Source organism: Neofelis nebulosa, chromosome 6 (genome assembly GCF_028018385.1).
Source record: "Neofelis nebulosa isolate mNeoNeb1 chromosome 6, mNeoNeb1.pri, whole genome shotgun sequence".
Taxonomy (NCBI): domain Eukaryota; kingdom Metazoa; phylum Chordata; class Mammalia; order Carnivora; family Felidae; genus Neofelis; species Neofelis nebulosa.
In genome coordinates this window covers 20,958,903-20,978,001 of record NC_080787.1, presented here as the reverse complement: position 1 = coordinate 20,978,001, position 19,099 = coordinate 20,958,903, and the positions used below count along the sequence as shown (strand labels likewise).

At 45.2% G+C, this 19,099-nt stretch overlaps 1 protein-coding gene and 1 long non-coding RNA gene across 3 annotated transcripts in view; one reads left to right on the top strand and one right to left on the bottom strand.

Moving 5' to 3' along the window:
* The window catches only part of NEDD9 (neural precursor cell expressed, developmentally down-regulated 9), a 184,438-nt gene that overhangs the window by 83,081 nt on the left and 82,258 nt on the right, over positions 1-19,099 (bottom strand). The window lies entirely within an intron of this gene.
* Positions 3,410-10,381, top strand: LOC131513789 (uncharacterized). Its single transcript, XR_009262799.1, has 2 exons — positions 3,410-3,538; positions 9,162-10,381. It is a non-coding gene; the product is annotated as an uncharacterized LOC131513789 (long non-coding RNA).

The window sequence follows — 19,099 nt, the reverse complement described above, 5'->3', positions numbered from 1 at the left end:
GGGACAGCTTAAAAATAACAATAACATCAGCTCTTAAAATTTTGCATAAACATTTTCTTAGTTTAGGGAGCTCTTTTAAGATGGCGAAGAAACATTGATCTGAAATTCATCAGCCACTTCAGTTTTTAGTTTCTCATCTGAAAACTCAATCGAATCCTTTAATTTAAAACTTCATAAGTATAATCTCATTTTTGTAAACGTCAATGTGCAATCATGGGATAATTTATCCTGGGTTATTTGGGGTACGAACTTCCATATATTCATCTGGCTTTATACCTGTATAAGTACCTGGAAAGATGTCTGGAAGAATGCCTGCCAAATATCACTAATGGTGATTTCTGCCTGGGTAGATTTTGGGTGATTTTTAAATGTTACCAAAATTGTTTCCTACATTACTTGAATTTTTCAAGGGTATTTGCTGGACTTTAACTTGTATTTCATTCTTTCAACAAACCTCTACAGAGAGTTTTCAATTTTAGTTCTCTAGTGTGTGTGGATGGCAAAACTTTTGTCTTAGAGCTGTATCCTGGGATAGTAATTTCAATCAATTAATGTGTTGTCCTTATGACCAGTCATGTTGGCGGGGAAGTTGTTTAAACTAAAGCTGGTCATCTTTTTGTAGAACAAGAGGCAATTCCTTTGGAGGGCTTAAGAATAAGAAATTGGGGGAGAGGTGTCATTGGTACAGATGAAATGTATTTACTAAATAATGCCCTAAACTAGGCATTGTTCTCAACTGGGTATGATTTTGCAGTCTTTCCCCTCTGGGGAACATTTTAGATTGTCATAACTGAGGTGGGAGGAATGTATGGGGTCCAAGGATGCTACTAAACATAAATGCACAAGACAGCCCCCACAACAGAGAACTATCTGGCCCCAAGTGTCAATAAAGCCAGCATAGAAAAAAACACTCTAAAGTCTTAGAAAAGAAACCGTTATACAGACAACTAATTCACTCACAAGAGTGAGCCCAGAGGCAAAGGATCCTATTTGAAGATGAGATCTCTCTAAGAAGCTAAGTTGATTCTTTCTGGCCACTAGAGTTTTTAGCCGAAGTACGTTTATTAAAAACAACCTCTCTGCTTTTTATTGGGCCCTAATTAATCCTTAATTACAGTATCAATTTGTTTGTCACCGAGGGATGAGAAATTGTCATTGTAATCACAGGAGTAAGTCTAACCAAGGGTCGATGTAGTTTTCAGTGGTACCTTTAGTACCAACTCGACTGAGCCGGTCTCCGATCTTAATCCTACAAGCCGAGCAAGCTCAGCCAGGCTATTTGACATCTCTGTGAAAACAGCGGATGGTCCAGATCGGTTGCAGGAAGCAGGAAGTTAATGCAGGAAGACTGGACCCATTTTGATATACAAGTGTACCCTCTCCTCATTCGCCATAAGGACGAGCCATCAACAGATGGAAGTAGGTTGGCGTCAGTGGAGTAGAGATTCTGCTCTCAGCCCAACAGCTTTTACAGCACCCATGCCAAAGAAAACCTCTACATGTTGGAATTACCTGTCTGGCTCGTGACTACAAACAGCCCTCACAGAAAAATCTCAGCATCTCTGGCTGCTGTTCTCGGGACCTCTTCCTGAAGTCAAGATTCCTTGAAGTCAATTCCTTTATTTGAGCCACAGTCATTTCTCCCTGGCCAGTGCTTCCTGCAGATGTGTCTTTTCAAGAAACTAACCCCGGAAATGGCTTGTGACATACCGTCTGACTCTAACGAGCAAAGAACAAATTGGCTCTCGGGCTCGTTAGATGCCAGATGAACTGATGAACTGAGTTTTTAGTCTGAAGCCTTGATAAGGTCAGACGTCTTTGCAAAAAATAAAAAGCTACCACTTCCTTGGCTTCAGGCAGGTGGTTTTCAAGGATCTTTTCATAATGCCTCCACACCTGTACATTGACTCAACTCTATCGTATGTAGCTTAAGAACATAGACTTGGCTTTATGATAATATAGAGTCCTTTGGTACTGGGGAGCAACGTGGGTATCCAGGGTTGTCAGAGGCATTGGCTTTCAGCTGCATATGCCGATTGCTACATACACTATCAATTTACAACAGAGGACCTAGGGGGCAAGAGCATGGGTTGGGGGTGTGTGTGGGGGCAGCACTGAGGAGCCAGGACAAGAAAAACATGCAGCTATTATGATCAATGATTATTGAGATATGGGTCTTGTCTGGGGGGAGGATAATTGCTTTTTTTCAATTATCTTCCATAAACTGATCCTATCTGAATATTTTATCTGAGGCTTATGATAAAGCTTATTTCTAAGCATATGCCACAACCATAGATTGCATTTAAGTAGAGAAATGTAAGAAGGGTAAGGGGCTTTGCCTTACAGGAGTCAGTGCCCTCGACCACAGCAGTGAGCCTCAACTCTACAGTCCCTGAAAACATTCTCAGTTCACCCTGAGCCGATGAGGCTCAGAAGACAGACAGTTCCGAAGACAGAATGAAAATTAATTTAGAGCAAGAAATATTATTGCGGAGGAAGTCAGGACTCTAATCACATCTGTGCTCTGATAGTTCGTGGGTATGTGTAGCTGCGTTTGTTTCAAAACATTACTGTATTTGGGGGGGGGGTGGTTACTACAAGTGTATTTTGATGAGCCTTTACTATTCTACATTGTATTTTGGCCCTCTAAATGGCCTTTTGGGCACGCCGTTTAGACATTAACTGACTAGCACACCCCAGGCTACTGCATGAGGATGTTGCCTACCTCAGCTGTTCAGTTTTGGTGGTGTTGTCTTTTTGCACTGATACTTGTGCAATTGTTTGACTTTTTTTTTCAGTTTCAATCTTACTATTTTATGAAAAGTGGAAACTGAAGCGATACGTGACATTTGAAACTAGGAGCCAGACACATAGATGTTGTTAACCTAATGCAATTGAGTCTTCGGACCAAGCGGGCACAACTTAGGCTTCCAGTAGGCACTTGCCATGAGAAAGAATGAAAACAAAGAACATGGATGAAATGCTGAAAATATGCTGTCAACTACCGGGCTAAAGGATTTTCATAGTAAACTTTAGCTGCTTGAGAACAACTTGCTCCTCATAAGACAGAAGTCTAATGTTGGGAATTTTGCAGGCAATTTTTAGGAACAATTATATTATGGGCAAATCTTAGAGCTTTCTAAGATCTAAACAAACAAACAAACAAACAAACAAACAAAAAAGCCCCTTCTCCCCTGAAAGTTTTCTCCCATACTCAAAAGATCTGAAAAACAGTGGGATCGTATCCCTCTAGTCATATTTCAGACAGAAACCTTAAGACAGATTCTTAGGGCATTCTTTTCTCTCCATCCAGTATACTCCCTTGCCCCCGTGAATGGACAGGGACACATTCTTCCACTCCCTGTATCCAGACCCATGAATTCTACCATTCTTTTGCAGACTGGCCTTTCCCCGGCAAGATGCAATGTAATTGCCAATAGTTGCAAAGTGATATTTCCTGGACAGACTTCTGTATTTCCTAAGTCTCCCTTAGCACACATTTACAGCCTCACTCAAAGATGGTTATTCCTGGTCATGGGTAAGTACAAGCATTTTGTGTTGGTTTTCACTAGATTTTCTTTCTTTGTTTCTTTCTTTCTTTCTTCCTTTCAACTTTATTCATTTATTATTTCTGAGAGAGAGAGAGAAAGCACAAGCAGGGGAGGGGCAGAGAGAAAGAGGGAGACACAGAATCCAAATCAGGCTCTAGGCTCCAGGCTCTGAGCTGTCAGCACAGAGCCTGATGTGGGGCTTGAACTCAAAAGCCACGAGAGCATGACCTGAGCCAAGTTAGACACTTAACTGACTGAGCCATCCAGGCACCCCTTCACTACATTTTCTAAGAGCATCACCTTTCCTGACTTTATCCTTAATTTGGATTCATTTATCATTGTTCTCTCTGGCCTGACTAGTCCCGAAAGAAATGTTAGTTTCCTACTAAAGATGGAAAGTGCTTGTAACATTTGGAACCTCAGATATTTTATATTATCACTAACAAAGACGTCAGTTATCACTAATTATATTACATTTGTGTAGCACTATATTATTTACAAATCATTTTTTTAAGTTTATTTATTTATTTTGAAAGAGAGAGAGTGAGCGAGCAGGGGAGGGACAGAGACAGTAAGAGATGAGGGAGAGGGAATGAATCCCAAGCGGGATCTGCACCATCAGCATGGAGCCCCATGTGGGGCTCAAACTCACGAGCCGGTGAGATCATGACCTGAGCCGAAACCAAGAGTCTGACACTTCACCGACCGAGCCACCCAGGCGCCCCACGAATCATTTTCACAGCCAGGCCTTCCTGCTCTCTGATTTTGTATCTGGGTACAGGGAAATGGGAAAGAGGCAAAATAATCCCACCATTCCCTCCAACAGTCCTGGTGTTCATACCAGCAAATGCCCCTGCCCTTGGGTTAGGCAGTCATCCCTCAGCCCCATCTAGCTCCTCTTCCAGCAGCGGTGGGGAAGAGACAATCTTACATGGCATTTTTGAGCTATTCTGCTGAGTCTGGAGAACACAGAAATAAGCATACTTTCAAGTATTCTGGATTCTATGTATTGATCTTATAATTTAACTCTCAGGTGGAAACCTTCTTTTTCTGGGCACCTTTCAGGGCCCTTTCGGGAGATCCCACATACTCAAGACATAAGCCAGTATGTCAATTTACTAATTTGCCATGTTTTTATTCCTTTCTCAGTGACTTGTCTATTGTTTGGGGGCATCCCTTTTTCAGAGTGGGGTATGTGGGTGGAAGAATCAGGTATCAGGGACATGTATGGAATTGGGGAAAACAGACTTGATTTCAGGCTCAGAGAGCTATTTGACCCGAGCCTTTGAAAAACTTAACGGGAAACTCTTGAGCTGATAACATACCTCTCCAGTGCAAAAACACTTGAAAGAGATCTGTTCAGAGGGCCCCGTGAAGGATGTTGATTAGTCTTAGAGACTTAGAAGAAGGACAATCAGAAGTGTGATCCCATGGGCTTGAGCACTGTCTGGGGGAAGAGGGGAGCAGCTGGGCACTCTGGGACTTTTCAGTTGCAAAGAAATCCATAATGTAGAAACAGCTAATGGGAAGAGTATAGTTATTAGACTCTATTTTTGCCACTGTTGGTAAAATTATTCCTATTATCAGATGGATGCCTTGGGATGTTTTGACCCAATTCTATTAACCTTCCATTGATTGAGGCCTCTTGTTCTGATTCCCAGGACACGCATTCCCCTTCTGGTTAATACTTGGCTTTTCCCTGTAAGTTTTCAGGTAGGGATGATGTGAACGGCCAGCAACCTGTTTCTTATGGCAACAGTTTCTCAAGAGGAACCAACAGATCGGCTTCTGATTGTGGCAGAGCTTCCCATAGAGTCCAGGGAGATAATCACACCCGTGTGGTTGCTTATTCTGGTCCATTGTATTTTTAGTAAGTTTGTCATTCTAGAGGATACCCTAAGCACATCTGCATTTTGGTTGATGTCACCCACGAACACAGATAGGCGCAAATTTCTGGGATTTCAAAGCAGAGCACCAGCTCTTTCTGGAGGTACCAACCATCGTGGGTTCTATCTGACTTTCCCACCTATTATTTTTCAACTGATTTCTACAGGTTGTGTGTCCGTCTCTTCTCCATTTGGTTAATCTGAGTAAATTCCTGAGGGTCGGGTTTGTCCTGGAACAAAGATGAAACTTTTTTTTTTTTTGACTTGTAGGACTTATGGTCGAATGTGGTGACCACACCTGGAAACCCGAGGCCAGCAGCTGGGGTGGCTGGCTCCTCCCCCCTCATTAGCATCTCTGTTTCCTTGACCTCTAACCAAAATGTGGCAAATGAAAAAAAAATGAGAGGACATATTTTCTGGGACACACATGGCAACAGGAGTAACTTATTTTGTTTGCTGAAACATGGCAGAAAATTAAAATGGATCTTCAATTAATTGGCATTGAATTATTTTCTGATTTATAAATTATCTGGTAGCAATTTTTAAATTTTTTTTTAACATTTATTTATTTTTGAGACAGAGAGAGACAGAGCATGAACAGGGGAGGAGCAGAGAGAGAGGGAGACACAGAATCCGAAACAGGTTCCAGGCTCTGAGCTGTCAGCACAGAGCCCGACGCGGGGCTCGAACTCACGGACCTTGAGATCATGACCTGAGCCGAAGTCGGATGCTTAACCGACTGAGCCACCCAGACGCCCCTCTGGTAGCAATTTTAATGTAGGTTATCTATCAGTGAAGGTAAAAGGTAGCAAATATACATATAAAAGGCATTCTGTTGTGAACACCAGAGAAATAAAAGATCATACATATAAAATAAGACTGGGTTAAAGCTGTTGCCTTTTAAGGGTAATAAAGAATTTTCCAGTATTTGGGAACGGGGGCTACATTTATATTTATTGCAGCTGGCCGAAATGGGAGTAGTCTATGGTATCTTAGTTCCTTAACATAGCTTCCTTTAAATCTACTTGAAATTAGGAAAAGAAATTTTACTTGTTTATAACAAAGTTCAGTGAAGTTGAAAATTGACATTAAAATTTACAAATTTAAAGTAAAGGCCCACATTTCTGAAATCCCTTGTCACATGAAAGTGGTGCTCTCTCTTCTAGCTTTTGAATGCTTTGTGTAAGCCTGGGCCTTTGAATTTCACTGCAGTTCAGCGAATCTAACCCATTCATTACCAAGGGTGTCCTTTGGAGGTTTTGGACCGGGATGGGGGACAGTCAGGAGGTGGGGGTGGGCATTAGCGATGACTTTGCAGGGTAGACCTTCTGGCTTCTAAACAGCCTTCAGTGGAACGCCCGTCCTGCAGTTCTGTCCTGTGCTCTGTCTGGTTAGGTCATGGGCATTCTTCTTGCTGTCAGGAACAGTATGGACAGTCAGTTTCTGACCTTTGATGTCTTAGGCTCTTTAGAGGGCTGGTGAGATCTTTGGGAAGAGGATGGAGAGAACTGTAGCTGTCCCAGTTATTTTGGTCCATTTTTATTCCCAGGGATACATTCAGATTATGATGGCAAAATGGATTACTTATTAATTGGTTTGGGCCAGGTTACATACTGAGATCATGCTCAGGACAGATGACTGGAACTTTCCCCCAAGGACTATCCTGAGAATAATGTCTTTGCTTTCTCTCATTGAAACCTAGGGTAAGCCATAAAGAAATAAACAAACACTCCCTATTGATAAACAAAGAGAAAATATGCCCCTGGCGTAAGGGGCGTGCCATGAGGCTCTTTCTAGCATTCTGTCAACTTCAATTAACAAGAAAAGCTAGTGTTCATTACTCTTAGGTTACAAAATGGAAAGTGATTATTAACTGCTCTTAAGGGGAACTGTAATTACTGTATCACCAAATGCAGATAAGAGTATGCTGTTTCTCCTCTGCCTTCGCTTTAATGTGCTGGAGATTCCAACATATCTTCACACTGTTCTAGTTTAAAGAGTTTCCAGTGATCCACTATGCACCCAGGAACAAGAGCAGCACTTCTCTACCTAAAATAAACAAGTAGACACTCTTAGGAGTGGAGTGGAGACCTTGAAAGGTCTTGACCGAGGCTTAGTTGTTAGTGACCCAGTGGTGAAGCCAGGAAACTCTGGGGCACTTAACTTTATCCTGAATAGCAATCAGTGTCACGTCTGCATTCATGAGCTCAAACGGTCCTAGAGACTCAACGAGCTTAAGTGGTCTGACTAATCAGGTGACTGGGAAGGGCTCATTCACCCTGGCTGCGGTCACCCTCGTTATTCATTTTGTGTGAGGGAGACACCGATGTCTGTATAACTGTGAACCGAGCACGTCAAGAGCGTGTTCAGTTCACATCAGCATCTTTGCATTTTGTTGTCGCTGTTAACCAAGACGCTATAATGTGTTTCTCTGCTGAATATCCCAGTTAAACTCAGGTAGTGAAATAACTGAATTTGGAGAAATCGCCAAAGTACTCCTGTGTTAACACCAACTTAACAGCCTACCAGACTCTTACTCGAAGGGCTACTGAGGAATCCAAAGAGGGAAGTCAATGCAAGAGGGCTGCTTGAGGATTTCAGGAAAGGCTTCTAGGAGGACGACAAAGAATTAGGTAACAAAGGGGGGGGTGGGGGGGGTGAATGAGGGGTAGAAGTCATCCCAAGCCAAGGTGATGGTAGGAGGAAAGACAAGCTGTTAAGAAACAGCAGTGGAGCCGTGCTCTTGGTTGACGTCATTTTAAGAGTTCAGAATCCTGGAGAGCCTGGGTGGCTTAGTTGGCGAAGCATCTGACTCTTGATTTCGGCTCAGGTCATGATCTCATGGTTGGTGGGTTTGACCCCAGCCTCAGGTTCCATGCTAACAGTAGGTAGCCTACTTGGGATTCTCTCTCTTTCTCTCTCTCTCCCTCTCTTTCTGCCCCTCCCGTACTAGCTCTCTATCACTCAAAAATAAATGAAGAAAAAAAAAGAAAGAGTTCAAAATCCTTTGCTGAACCATTTTCCCTGCTTTAGCAGCCTTTGGCAGGGCAGAAAGTCCTGCTCAGGCAGTGTGAGCCTGTCCCAGGTTGCAGAGGGATTTAGTAGCATGGCTGGATCTGGGTCATAGCAGTTAGCAAGTACAATCTCAGTTCTTGCACTCCATGGGGGGCAAGTGTCCCCCAGGAGAAGAGTCAACGGATGCATTCTAAGCAGTTACAAGTTTGCACCTCCGAAATAAAACAAGGGCCCCATGGGGAGGGGGGGGCAAATACAGAACTTCAAGAAATCAAGGTAAAACTTTTTTTAGCTTTATCCGCCTTATTTTCACCGTCCTGTTTTTTGTCCACCCTCACTCTGGGTTGAGAAGAAAAAAGGCAGAGCCAGTACACTTTGACAGCAATGACATATGACGGTATCTAGAGCTTCATTACCGAGGAAGTTAGTTATAGGTTGTCCATTCTGGTGTTTGGATTCCTCCCCATCCTCCTCCCCTCCCTCCCCCCCCATCTCACTTAACTGTTTTCTCCAGCTGTTGTTGGTAAGGAAATGATAAACACGTGCATAGCTTAAGTATGACAATATTATACAGAGTGCATTTTTGCTGCTGCTAGATAAACTAGGCTCATGTATTGTAAAACCACAATGGGCAAGACACATCCCTTCCCTGAAATCGCGTATTTCCGTCTGGCTCTCCTATTGAGATATTTCCTCCTGCACTTCCTAGGTGGCCCCACCACAGAAGGCGGTTGCCATATCAAAGGACAGTTCAGTGAAGAGCTGGCATGCAAAAATCCGGAAGACTGTCTCCTTCTGTGTTCTTCTACTGGCCCTGAACCTGGGGACTCCGTCTACCCTTCTCTCTGGAAGCTGAGACAAAGGATCTCCGCAGCTCATGGATTGCTCGCTTCATGCACGACACAAATCAGATCTAAGCACTCCGTCCACCCTCAGGTCTTTCTTCGGCCGTCACACACTGTGGCTCCTCCCTTCTGCCAAAGCCAGGTGGAAGGAAGGCGAAGCTGGTACCAGGTGTCACAGTGACATTCAGCACTGAATAGAAGATACACTCGCTTTTGAAATTTCAACAAAACAAAACGATCCTCTCTTATTTTTCAGCCTTTTTGCTCCGTGCCCAATTGAACGCAAGTTGATCTGGATTGGCCTTCTTAGTTTGCCTTTCACTGCCACGTTTCAGATTAAGGTTGGATGTATGAGCACGGGACAAAAAGAAGGAGAACACCATTGCCTGAGGCGTTTACTTCAAGATGGTTAACTGGGCAAGTTCCATTCTTCACTAAAGGCGGAAGGCGTTTTATCTCATCCCTCCCTATTTCTGGGCTGCTCGGATCCTTGCACTGGCCTGGCACCGGCCGTGGCTTCCCCTGGACGCTGGAGGTGGGTGACCAAGGTGCAGAGCCTGAGGAATGAGGCTGTGGAGGGGGCTCCAAGTTCGGGAGAGAAAAGCCATGCCTGGAAACTGCAGTTGAGAGCACCATTTCTGTATTTCTGGCTTCACCCTCTTGCACATTCTTCAGCGTGCAAAGGGGAGCATTGTTTATCCACACACATATTGGACTCTTGTTCCTCTTATCTGGTCTTCGTAACTGTCTGCTCGATTTTCATTTCTCTTCCCCGTGGTTTGATTAATTGCTTCTCTCTTGACCCTGAAGCCATGGGCTTGTTCATGCCAAAACGCTGACCCCCACAGCGATGTGCCTGGCGGATGAATAGATCTGCCACACGGTCCTCCTTGTCTTGGTTAGCGACAGATCATCAGAGGGACTGTTGGCTCTGTGCTGTGGTGGGAACAAAAGACGTCTCTGTTGCTCAGTTGTTGTCTAGCTCGGTCAAGGAAGCAGTTTCTTTGGTGTAGGCAAGGTGAAGTTTTATTGAAAGAAGTATCCAAGATTACAATATTGTCAATTAAATAGTCATTTGATTACTTATCTGCCTTTCTTTATAAACGTGTACTTGGTGATAGATGTATTCCTGAAAAATGTGTATTTTCAAACTTTAAAAAAATTGAGGCACCTGGGTGGCTCAGTCGGTTAAGCGTCTGGCTCTTGATTTCGGTTCAGGTCGTGATCTCATGGTTTGTGAGTTCAAGCCCCACATCGGGCTCTGTGCTGGCAGTGTGGAGCCTGCTTGGGATTCTCTCTCTCTCCCCCCTGCCCCACTCTGTCTCTGCTCCTCCCCAACTCTCTCTCTCTCTCCCAAAGTAAATAAATAAACTTAAAAAAAATTATTATAACTACTAGCACAGAGGTGCTCTTTAAGACTGGTTAAATGAAAAAAATTTAAGTGAAGAGTCCCTCTTTAATTTAGTTTCTAAAAAAAAAAAACCAAGTATACTAAAGGTTAAATTTGCTTAAAGCAAGGACAACCTGAATTGTGACACGTGTCACGTAGCATCACCAAAGCTACGAATACTTTGGAGGTGCGAATACTCCATGGCTGTGCTTATCTGGGTCTATTTACTCAGGCTGTGTTTTACACAGTCCCTGAATGTGGTCAACCAGCTACTTCTGTCCTGCTGGCAGATATCTCCTGCCAGTGACTCAGTATGACTTTATTTATTTGAGGTTTGGAGTAAATGTTATCAGGGTTCAAATGACTCGAGGCATTGTTCGTCCGACTGGAGGCAGAATCGACGCCCCGTGACCTTTAGCACACCTACCTGTGAGTAGTTCTTAGCACATCATTCAATACAAGGTTGTTCCCTGGAAAATGACTCTGTCCATTTAGACACACTTTATCTTCATGGATGTGACTCCTATGTCTGATGAGGGAGAAGTGCTGTGCACAGGGCACACTGTGGTTTGCTCATGTTGGATGGGTTCCTGCTTCATTAGCATTTTGCCAGGGTGAGCCAAGAGAGGAGGACGACAACATTAGTGACACTTCAACATCCAAATGCACTTTGCCTCCTTTCTAATGATGGGATTTAGCCACGGGCTCCAATTAAATTGCAAAATGCTACGGCACTTATTGTCCTTGACAATTTTCTTGAAATGTGTTCCAAGCAAAATCCAAATGTCCCTTTGAGACTAAATTCTTTGTCTCTTCCTACGTCAAACCCGAGAACTAGGTTAGAATTGGAGTAACAATTTGTTAGGAACTTTTTGAACCTTCCTCAGTTTACCCATAACGTGGTCTTCCAGTTTTACGGGAGTAATGACAGAGAGTTTTCTTAAAATGGGACGTGATAAAGGGGCTAAGTAATCTGGTCCTTGTCTAGGCTGCTCCATCATCTGGGAGGGTCTGTGCCGTGTGTTCCGAAGGGTGATGAAGACCGTGCCCCTGAGATCCTTCCCAGACCAGAATGGGACACCCCAACCACCAGCTCAGTCATCAACCCTCAGTGCAAATGGTGCTACACTCTGGGGTGTGATTTTGCCGAGGAAGGTGAGTGGCCCCGTAGACAATGCTTCCTGTCTCAGAATTACTCGTCGGTCCATTCCTGCTCTCCAGGAGTATGAAAGCCTATGATTTCCCATTTTCCATTAGTTGGTTACTCAATCAATTCATTCATCCACATTTCACTGGGCCTGCTGAGCCCATAACACTGTGCTCCATGTTGGAAATGCCAAGCCGAACCCTGCATGTTCTCTGAGAGTGCACAGTCTAGCGGGATGAGGCATCTGTGTGTGCAGGCAGCAGGCACAGCCTCTTTGAGAAGTGCTGTGACAGAAATATGGACATGGCATCAAAGCAAATAAAGCAGGTGTCATTATGATGAACTAATTGTTGATTTGTATGCTGACCACTATGGGCTAGAGCTGAGACATTCTTCAGAATCACTCATTGCTCAGGATTGGACTTTGCCTTTCCTATGCCAGTGACACATGTGGACAGATGTGGACAGGAGGAGGGGGCTGTTCTTGGAGGTATTGGCTTTGTTATAGTGTCTACCCTGAAAGAAATGAGGACTGAAGATACAAGGCATACACCTCATCCTACCTAAATGGGGAGTTATTTTTAGACAATTTCTACTTTAAGGTATTTAAATCTTAAGGTATCATCTCGGAGCACCTGGGTGGCTCAGTCGGTTAAGCGTCCGACTTCAGCTCAGGTCATAATCTCACAGTTCGTGAGTTCGAGCTCCACATCGGGCTCTGTGCTGATGGCTCAGAGCCTGGAACCTGCTTCGGATTCTGTGTCTCCCTCTCTCTCTGCTCCTCCCCCACCATGCTCTGTCTCTCCCTCTCAAAAATAAAATAAACATTAAAAAAAAAAGACATCATCCCAAGACATATCCTTAGATATGGACGGATAAATTGTTAGTAAATTTGTGGATGTGTCATGAATTCAGGATGTCAAACAGTACATCCGAGGATTTGGAAGTGGGAGAAATTTTTCAGCCACCAAAGTTATGCATATGGAAACAGAGACACATGAGGAAATATAGTAAAAATCCCACCAACATCAATTGAAATGGAAATCACCTGTGTAGAAAGAGTCTTAATTAAGGGAAATGCCTGCATTACAGATTAAGAAAAGTTTTTTTCACGTTTATTTATTTTTGAGAGAGAGACATAGAGTGTGAGCAGGGGAGGGGCAGAGAGAGAGGGAGACACAGAATCCGAAGCAGGCTGCAGGCTCTGAGCTGTTGGCACAGAGCCCAACACGGGCCTCGAACTCACAAACCGTGATATCGTGACCTGAGGCAAAGTCGGTGGCTTAACCGACTGAGCCACCCAGCTGCCCCTGCATTACAGATTTTAAAAATGAACCCAATTATTATTATTTACGTACTACTGAATTGGCATTCATCCTTTGCCAGCCTACGTTATCGGGGTGGGAGAGTGTTGCACGTGTGTGTGTGCACATGCATGCACACTGTGTCCTCCCTCCTTATCTAAAATGCAAGCTCCTGCATAAGGAATACAGTCAATGATATCGTAACAGCCATGCAGTGGGACGGATGATGGCCATACTCCTGGTGAACAGGTCTAGACTTGTCCAGTCGCTAAGTTGTCCCCGTGAAGCTAACATAACCTTGTGCATCTGCTATGTTAAGAAAAAGTGCAGACCTTAACAAAAACATACAAATAAATAAAAATAAAATGTAAGCTCCTCGAGGGCAGGGATTCATCAAATCCCTAGGACCTATGTGTTGAGCGAGTGCCACTGTTCTTGCTGCAGCTGCTTTTGGCCACTCTGAACCCAAATCAATGGTTAAAATCCTGCCAACTCAGACCTGAGCAGGTGTCTCTTCACTTCCATCCCCAGCTCCTTCTGGGGACATTGGCACATCATTATGATGCTTTTGCTCACAGGCCCCTGAGTACTGGGAGGAGGACAGGAAGGGTTTCATCTTCTCTCTTGCCTCAGAAGAGCCCTGTAGTAACGTCTTCCAGGCTTCTGAAGGGGAACAGAGCCGGATGATGGCTGTTATGATAGCACAGTGTGTATGTGATGGAAAGCATGAATCCAAAGGAATTTGGAATGCACATAATGGAGTAATAAGGATGAATAGTTCAATTTAATCTGGTAAAGGAGCATCTAGTCGGAGGATCTGGAAAAGGCTTGATGATGTCAATGAAGACAGGGTCACAGCAGGGTTCCCAGGGCAACCAAGTGCATGTATCAGCACAGTATGAAAAGTTGCCAGGGCACCCGGCCGTGAATCCAAAAGTTAATCATTTTCATTTGCAATCAGGTGCAGTGACAAAACATAAAGTACAGTCACACTGCCTAGATGTTTATGGGGGAAAGCCACCAGTCCCCGTGAGCACTGCCTCTCACCCCTTACACTTAGAATGGAAGTTGCCGGAAGACAGGGGCTTCTGCTTCCGCTCACGTCACTCAGTACTTGACAGGTAGTGAGACTCTGAGGGTTGCGGGGGGGGGGCGGGTGGTGGTTTCGTAGGGCAAACGCAAACACAGCCGAGAAAGGGCCACTTGAGTAGAAAGTGGGAAGTTGGAAGACTGCTGTCTTTATTGGACAAAAGGTCAACATTCACGAGGGAGGGGAAAGAAGTGGTGTTTGGCGGTGGGGAAGGGATGGAAGAAGAAATTCTTTAGCTGCAAATCAGGCTCAGGAATGTGGCTCAGGGAACAGAGGGAGTGAAGGAGGAGCTGTTTCTGACACTTTCAGGCAGGGGTGGGAAAGAAGCTGAGGAGAGCAAGTGAAGTGAGGGTTCGGAGGGCAACACTGGCAGCTCCACAGGGCTGAGGGCGGAGCAAGACCCTGCAATTCCCATCAAGCTCATGCCAGTGCTCTGGTTGGACTTTCGCCCGCAGCCATGTTGAGCCACCCCAGTTTGGTGCTGAAGGCCTGTGGTGATGGCACCTTTCTTTCCAAACGAGTGTGGCTTGAGGGGCGGCACTCTGGATTCTACAGCTGATGCATTCTGAGTAGATGCACCCCCTCTAGGGCAAGGAGGACTCTCTCTGGTGACTTCCCAGCTCATACAACAATTAGTAACAGCAAACTGTGCTGGTTATTCTCTCTCGACCTCCCTGCCCATTCTGATTATCTCCTTCCTTTTGTGCTTGGCTGTGTGCCGCAGAATGCTGACCCCGCCCCGGAGGGCCTCTTCCCTTCCACTATCTGGGGCTCAGCCAATGGAAGGCAGCGGGAGAGAGAGGTCGGGGTACTTCTTCCCTGTTCCCTCCCTGCTCCTTCGCCTCCTCTTCGGCAGTTACTCTGTGTCTCCACAGCCTTGGCTTGCACTGGATCCTGGCAACACCACTTCCTTCTCCCCTGCTGGCCTGGGCTGGTAACAGCTTCCTAGCATCGCCCTTCTCCGGGAGCTGCAACACCCCTGCTTTGTTCCCTTAGCCCCGCCCACATCTCATTTCTCCACTTTGACTACCTGAATGCGTGTTCTGAACTAACAGCACTAACTTTGTGAAGTGTTATTACCTGCCAGGCTCTAGGCTCAGTCCTTTGTGTGCACTAACCCCCTGAATCCTCCTGACACTTTATTTTTTAAAATTTAAGTCCAAGTTAGTTAACATATAGTGTAATAATGCCGGCACTTTACTGATGAGGTTGAGGCCCAGAAAGATTAAGCCACTTACCCAAGGTCACAAGTAAATGGCACAGTCAAGGTCTGATCCTGTGCAGCTGCACACGAGACACCCAACACTAACCCACCGATCCATTCTACCCCTCCCCCTCCTTAAATCACTTCCTCGGAGCACAGCTAAAAAGGAGAACACGAGACCCAAAGAGCTCCAAAACACATCACAGAAAGGTCATGTACTAAAGCTTATTCATAGGAAAATCATTCGGATCATAATTCACTCTTATTTTCTGCCTCATTCTAACAGGGTAGACTATTCCTGTTCTGGTGGGTCCCAGCTTTGGCCGCACAAGAGACTCACCTGGGGGCGGTTTAAACTATCCCCTGGCCCAGGCCATGCCCTAGACTAACGAAATCACAACTCGAGATGAGACTCAAACGTGGACGATTTTTTTAAACACCCAGGGGATTTCAGCATGCTGCAAAAACGTAGCCCTCGGCAGCAAGTGCTAGAAAGTAAAGCCTATGGGTGAGCAGGCCTGGTTATATAAATAAAGAGTAATCGCTGACAGCTGCCTGTAGGGAGGGCAAAGAGGAGTTATGGAGGGTTTGCACAAGAACCAAAGCAGGGCAGTGGGGTGGGGGAAAGCATGATCTGGGTTCATCTAACGCCTGGGCAAAGTGATCCAAGGTCTGAGAACATCTTATTTTCTTATTATTATATTAGAGTAATTGTCCTGAGTCACTTGAAAGGCTAGAATTATTGTCAATATGCTTTGTTTATCAAAGCAAGGAAAATGTATACCGTTTAGAAAGCTTTCCACCCCTGAATAGGCCAGCAGTAAGGTTATTCTTAAACAGGGTAACTACAGGTATCTGGAAGACTCACTTAAAATACAATATTTTTGATTGATCTGTAGATGCCAAGTGAAAGAGGAATCGAGGTGTGACAGCACATGTCCATCAAAATACATCCGCTGACCTTTAGCAGAGGCTAAGTTCACCTGCTCCTAATTCATGGTCCAGGCTGACATTTTCATGTGTTTGGGTCCTATCGTTGCTGATTGCATAGAGAGGAGGGCTCCTCAGGCCGTGGTAAGAAAACAGGACGGGGCCAGTGGTTAGTCCCCTTGGAAATGGTCTTGGCACGGGGAAAATGCAGGCATCGTGTGGTTCAACGTCAGACGCGGTCTCCTAATTGTTATTGTTGGTTGTTCCTTTTGGACTGGGGTTAGGATATTCCAACAATCTGTTCCTGACGGCAGACCAAACAACTTTTATTTCTTTCTTATGTTCTCGCGGTTGGCTTTCTTGTTTATAGGCTTGCCTGTGAAGAGCGGGTGTTGGGGTGTGATACAGCTGGCATGCAGCCCCACAGCTGGTGGGGGTCCGGTGTGGCCCGTGGGCTCGCTGCTCCCCGCCATTGGCTGGGGGTTGTGCACTGACTGAGAGAAATTCAACAAGGGCCATTCCTCTGTGAGCACAGAGCCCCTCCTCTCTCTCCCGCCTCTCCCCCCCACCCCTGCAACTCTGCTGCCACCAACCCCTTCCCTCCCTGCCCTCAAAGAACCCTGGTACTGTTTTTGTATTAGCTCACCATGAAACCAAAGATTTCGGCCCAAGTGTAAGGGGAAACTTTGGGCTGTGGCCCCTCGGGAAGGTCTTAACACCAGCTAAGTTTCTCATCTGTGGCACTATTGACATTCGGGGCCACGTCATTCCTTGTGGCGGTTACTGCGCTGTGCCTTGAGGGATGTTTAGTGACATGCCTGGTCTCTACCCCCTACATGCCAGTAGCACTCCCTGAAGTTGTGACAATGGAATCGCCAGTGTCTCCCACTGGGCAAAACTGCCTCTGGCGGAGAGGCGCCGTGCTAAGGAAAAGATACATGGAGACCCCAAACTTCCATCTCCAGTGGACACTGGGGTCAAGGACTAAACTAATCTTAATGACTTTTGCCCTAACACCTGACTATGTCTTCCATCTCAACTTTTGTCACAGGGATGAGGAATTAGGCCTGTTCTATATAGATCCCCTCACCCCTTCCCTGGGTTGACTGGGATATTTCTAGAAGCCAGAGTTTCCCTAGGTGAAACGAGTGGCCTCAGAGTGGCTGATCTTCCCTATGGGGCAAGCCAGATATCCTCTGTTTGTTCTTCCAGAACCTTCTCCACTCTTTTCTGTTTTGTGCCTCAGGGTCTCACCTTTGTTTTCTAGTTGGAGGGAGAAAGGGTGTGAGGCAGAGCATTTATTCCCTAGCATCCTTCATCCTTCTAGGTGGCTGTGGGTTGGCTGGCTGTGCCCCTGGACCAAAGGTCTCAACTCCTATTGGGATGTGGGAAGGGAGGCATCTCTCATACTAGCCTGGACTGATGCACTATCCCGTGGTTTTGCTGTGTTCTGCTCTCACTCATAGCTGAGGCTGGCATCAGATCCTCTGAGTTCCTTCTAAATTAGGATAATTTGGATAGGTCCTATACTTCTCTCTGGAACCTTGTCTAATGCACAAGGTCATGAGGATTTGACTTTGGAAAAACATGAACTTTCCAGGTCTCTTCTACCCCCGGAGTCTATAATAGTATGGTTGCATACGGTTATGTACTCCCTGCTAAGATTTGTGTAGACGTGAGTTTGTGACCCATTCTGGTTTAGTTGAAGAGGGAATTCTGTGGGGAGGCTACTGGTAAAGTTTCCTCTTAAAAAGAGACGAAAAAGGTTGTTCTCTTTATCCCACCTGTGGACGGTGTGAGAGGATCTGGAGCTACAGCAGCCATCTTGCTCTTATGGGAATAGCAGAGTCCAAAGATGAAGGAACCTTGGTTCTTCTTTGTTTTTTAAGTTTTTATTTGCTTATTTTTGAGAGGGAGAGAGTGGAGAAGGGGCAGAGACAGAGGGAGACAGAGAATCCCGAGCAGACCCTCCACTATCAGTACTGAGCCTGATGCGGGGCTCCAACCTGTGAACCATGAGGTCAGGACCTGAGCTGAAACCAAAAGAGCCTGGCTCTTAACCAACTGAGCCACCCTGAGGCTGAAGGGGTCTTGGTTCTTGATGACATCATTCAGCCAATGAATTAACCAAACTCAGAACTACTCTTCTTCCAGAATTCTATTATGCAATAAACGTTCTTATTGTTCAAGCTCATTTTACTTGAGATTTCTGGTACTTGGGGTGTACCCTGAAGTACTCCAATGCCCTGTTTTAGGTGTCCATCTCATTTAAACCACTAATAAACTGGAATCTTTTGTTTGGACCCCCCTTTTCTTGTTGGAATTCTTTTCTTTTCTAGCAACAGTCACCACCCAGGTGACGCCACTTGCTGCTGTAAATTCCATTATCATGCAGACACTCATGACTCCAACCCCATATACACAACTGCCCACTTGACCTGCCCCTGGCATAGCTAATGGACGAGCCCAACTTAACATGTCCCCAACAAACTATTGGTACGCCCTCTTCTTCCTCAGCCTTCTGTATCTCAGTTAATGTCATCCTCTTCTTCTCCAGGCCAAAATATTAGAGTCATCTGTTACTCTTTTCTTATTCCTTTGTTTGAAATGCTTCCCCTACATCTAATTGTTTAATATTATGTTCCAAACATTTGTTTCTTACCTGTCCTGAGCACGTCAACCGAGTGAGTGCTCAAAAACAAGTCAGATCTTGTGACTCCCCTGCTCCAAACCCTGC